A 5,427-nucleotide genomic window follows, 5' to 3' on the forward strand; every position below is an offset into this window, starting at 1 on the left:
GTTGGTCTAGCTAAGGGCTGGTCAAAGGTGGCTAGTGGAAGGAAGGGCTGCGACGCGTGAAGGAGGGAAAATGTGTGGTTTGGCTAGGGCTGACGGAAGAGGCTAGACTGTTGAAACATCCACTACTCGTTTTGCTTAAAAAATACTAATTTTTTTTTAAAACACTTATTATTGAAGAATATACACATGCACATAAAAATATTTTGACATCATTTTAAAATAAAACCAACCAACTAATATTTGAAAAATCAAAGGAATAGTTCAAATCGTAAAATTATCAAACCTAAAAAGCAATAATTTGAAAAGTATAGCCCATACTAAAACCTCTCGAAAACCTCTCAAAGCATAAATAAAAATTCGTAAAATTTTTAACATAAATCATAAACGTAAATCATTAGTACGGAAAAATAAAAGCGATGGTCCTCGGGTTATGTGCACCTCCAGTCCAGTCAGATCAAGTATCAAGACCTCCATTACCCTCAACATCATACTCACCTGCATCGACCACATCTAGTGAGTTTAAAGACTCAACACCACATATTTTTTATAACAAATAATACGTATAAAATCACATACAACAGTGAAAATACTTTTACTTAAAATAACATTTTCATGATATGCATAAACTTAAACATAATCATTTTCATAAACATTTTCATATCGACATATTCATATTCATATTCATCATAAACATATTCATATTCATAATTCATATTCGTTGAATTCAAATCGTTGATTGTGACTTTCGTATTCGTATTCGTATTGGACGATGGATCCATCTACATGTAACCACAGTACTAGCCGGCGGGGACATCAGCGACACTCTCACCCGTCAACTGAGTCTTGGCCTTACATATTAACATATCATCATATCACGTGTTCGTATTAGTCACAATCCCTATACCTCCTTCAACATTTCATATTTCCATCACTTTATAAAAATCATACATAATATATCATTTTTCTTTTAAAACCAAGCATGCAACATGTCTTTTAGCGTCAACAAAATACCATAAAAATCAATAAACATTTAAAATCAACATTTTAACATATAAAACAGCAATCAGAGCATTGTCATGACGTTTACAAATTTATAGGTTTAAAATTATCGTTTTACCCTTAGACGTAAAAATCCTCGAAATTGACATTTTCTTAATTGTATTGACTCTAACATGTACCAAATAATTATTTAAGTTAAAATTAAATTTTTCATAATTTTATTTAGCATAAATACTAGACTTTTTAATTATTCCATAATCATTTGTTTTTAAGGCGTTTTAATCCCGAAAAATTTCAAACTTTAATATAAAATTCCTAAATTAAAAACTTAGACTTTTTATATTATTTTAGCCCTCATGAACCATGACTCGACCCCCATCAGCCATGTTTCGATTTTATTTTCAATAAGAAAATCGTAGGTCCCTCGAACACTCTCCCTCGAGCCAACTTGTTATTTCATTGAGCCAAGCTCGAACCATCATGATCCAACCTTGAGCCAGACCACCTAGGAACCTAATGGACTCGTGTTGACCCATAGGACTTGATCTTGGCCCAAAAACCGAACCACCAAGACCCATACATGAAGTGGCCGAGGACTCCCTTAGACATAGGACTCTCCCATCGCGCCTAGGACCTAGCCAACCTAGGCAGCCCCTGACCCTGCCCCTCAAGCACCATCCTAGGACCCTAACCACTTGACCTAGCCCAGCCCGAGCCCCTTGTCCAAGCCCCTGAGCCCTTGCGAGCTGCTGCACAAAAACGCCCAGCATGGCTCCTTCTCTGGTTGGAGTCCTAGATTGCCCAGGACTCCTTCCCAGCCCTTGTCCTTGAGTCCTAGCACGGCTAGGACTCCCTCCCTGACTCACACATGACCTTATCTAGCCATGGTCCCAACCGAGCCCAAGCCTAGCCTTTAATTCCCAAAATCGAGCCCCTATGATACACCAACACAGTTTTGGTTTCCAGCTTGTATTCTTCATGTCGTGCAGCATATTGGTGGTGTCTTAAGACTCTAAATTTTGTGTAAAGCCATTCCATATTAATACCCTATCCATGGCAGCACCTTAAACAACATAAAAACATGATTTTGGAATCAAAAATCACAAGTTAATCACATGCATGTGCATAGCTACAAAAATAACAATTGTGTGCCATGTTTTCATTCAAAATATGTTTAAACAATTACTATGGTGCGATAGATGTTTGAAGAAGGAATATGGCGTGTCTTTGCGTATTTTACGCACAAATTAACGTTGACGATTGCAAAGAACGACGACGAACGACCTTGGCTTGATTTTTCCTTAAAACTTTCGAACACTTCTTGATGAATATGATGTTTGTGCCATGTAAGTTTGTTGAGAGAAGTGTTTGTAAACTGATGGGGTGTGGGGCGTGGGGTTTGAAGGGTTATGGGAGGGTTTTTTGTATATTATATAGCTTAATTAATACACTAATCAAGCATTGGCCCATTAAGAAGGTTAATTAGGCTCATTAGTGCTTAATTAAAATATAAAAATTCTTTTGAGTAGAAAAGTTTGTGAATTTATTAGCGGGGTTTTCAACACGTTCGTATTTTTTGTTGAAAATCCAACACCGATAAAATTTACGTTCCGATGTATAAAATCACCTCAAAACTCCTTATTTTCAAAAATATGAAAAAGCATCAATCATATTCTAAATAATTAAAAACAATTATTTAATAAAAACATTTTTTCATTTTTCAGTCATCGGTCTCCGTTGCTCGATCGCAACTCGAATAATCCTTAAAAATACATTTTAATGCATATACGTAGAAAAACTTCTAAAACATCATATAAACATGTCACATAATCAATTTAGCAAATAACATCAATTAATTAATCATTTTTCATATTTCCTAGATTTGCATGCAGTTGGATTACGTCGTCTCAATTTTGGACCTTACAACCATGGTCTAGTGTGTGCTGGACCGTGGCTCATGAGGGTGTACTAGGGTCTAGTAAGTTGTGGTTCGAGTTTGGGAAAATGTTAATAAGTTTTGAGTTAAATCGGGTTACGAAACGGAATTACGGTTTAGCGATTAAGTTGAATAAATCGAAGGCGCGAATTTACGTTTAATAAAATTAGTAGAAGTTGAAAATAAATTTATATAATGGTTCGGGATAGGCTCGAGTTAAAAACGAGAAGTTCGGGGTTCAGGGGTAAAATAGTCATTTATGTCCCGGGTAGTTCGAATGACTTGGCAGTGCCCCAATTGGTCATAACACATGTTAAATGATTTTTAAAATAACTATGGTGAATTTATGATATTTTTACGATAAATGCTACAATTGAGCGATTTTCTCAAAAATGTTTATTTTACGATTTTTGGAAGATATAATACGTTTTAAATAAAAGGAAACGAAAAATATTTTGAAGAATGTGAATTGATTATGATTCAGAGGATTTGTGGGGATCCGTCTTAAAAAGGGCGATGAACTTACTTTATTTTTTTGCTCCACGGCCCAGTGACTGGAGTTGTTGATGCCCTTCCGCCAGGTACCATGATTTATAAATTGATCAATCGAAATGAGGATAAAGGATAAAGGATATTCACTTTCAATTATCAAACTTCATTAAAATGATTTATGACAAGGAAATGCTTTATGATATTAAGTGCTTAAATGATTTACGAAAATATTTTAATGTTTACGATTTTTTATGTCATCTTATTAAAAGTATTCTTTTAAGGATGTATGTGCTTGTCTATGTATTAATTTCTATCACGGTTAGAATGTACTGAGTCGTTAGACTCACTATGTTTGAATGGTCGTAGGTGAGGATGATGTTGAGGGAGGCTCGAACGTTTGAGTGGATCGGGCATGGAAGTACACTCCCGAAGACCTTACGTGTTCCACAATAATATGATAATCAAAGTTTTGATTAAGATTTGAGGATTATTTTAAAGAGATATTTATGTTTCGTTTTTAAAGAAGTTTAGACGTTGGATTTCATATGATTAACGTATTCTTTTATGATTGACGATTTATGGATTTTTAAAGCAAATTTCGATTTTTTTTAAAATATGGATTCATGTTATGGTATGGTTCGGTCTTTGTGAAAACAATTCTAGTATTATTTATTTAAACTGAGAGGTAAGGGACGTTTCACTTGGTATCAAAGACAAGTATCTTGTAAGGATTGTGTCTACTGCCACTCTGAGATGCTCAAAAAGTCAAGCTTCAAGTCTGTGAGTTCTTACCGCTTTAAATTTTTCATGCAAAATTTAGATGCCGTTATGGTACAGAAATTGGGAGGTTGGATGTTTTCGAATTTAAATGCATGTTGTGACTTGGACTCTGTGTACAGCTATGCCTCCAAGACGTGTTGTTTCCATGAGTGGGGAGGAGGAGAGACATGAGGAGATACCTCAACCACCCCTGGATGTTGATACACAGGTTCTATAGGAGATGGCTCGATCATTGGAGCAGCATGCTGGAAATACTGTTCGGAGACGACAGGAGCGTGTGTATTGAACTTGATGATTTAGGGCTGCATGCTTCGAATTTTAAAGAATGGGCTTGAATTATAGGAAATCGAGAGTTTAGGACCTAAATTATAATTAATTAGAGCACTTTAAGGATTCAATTGCATAATTTAGAAATTTTAGGAACTTAAGGGCATTAAATTTGATATTTTGGGCTTAATATGAATAATCCAGGAAGTATAGGGATTAAATTGTGAATTTCATAAAATTGAAGGGTGGTACCGCAATTTTCAGAAATTATGGGGCTATTTAGTAAATTTTAGAAAATTTAGGGGTTGTTATGCAATAAATTCGAAGGCTAAGAGGCTGTTTTGCAAATTATTCGAAACTTGGAGGACCTAGATGATAGGAAATTTTCGAATTTCATGGCCTTGATTTGCATATGATACGATTGTTCACACATGCAAGATATTTATATCGTGTGTAGCCACCTGCGCTTTACTAGATTCTGGAGCTACACACTCGCTTATATCTGAATCCTTTGTGAAGCGATTGAGAGTCTTATCGAAGATCAGTGAAACAAAATTTAGAGTTACAGTGCCTTCGGGTGAGCAGATGTTGTCTACAGCATGGTGAAGGATGTGGAGCTTAGGTTGCAAAAGGATATTGTGCGAGCAGATTTTATTAGGTTGCCAATGCATGAATTCGATATTATCTTGTAAATGGATATTGTGCAACAAATGCCGCACATCATTTCTTGTATTTGTGCGAAGAAGCTTATGCGAAGAGGCTGTCAGGGTTTTACCGCCTCGTGTCGGATATTGTCAACCATTCGGTTGAAGATGTAGAGGTTGTCAGGGATTTTCCAGACATACTTCGTGATGATGTTTCTGGCATTCCTCCCGAGAGAGAGGTGGAGTTTTCTAATGATTTGATGTCGAGTACACTGTCGATCTGTAAGGCACCATATCACTTAGCACCTA

Source organism: Primulina tabacum, chromosome 15, assembly GCF_025594145.1.
Source record: "Primulina tabacum isolate GXHZ01 chromosome 15, ASM2559414v2, whole genome shotgun sequence".
Taxonomy (NCBI): Eukaryota; Viridiplantae; Streptophyta; class Magnoliopsida; order Lamiales; family Gesneriaceae; genus Primulina; species Primulina tabacum.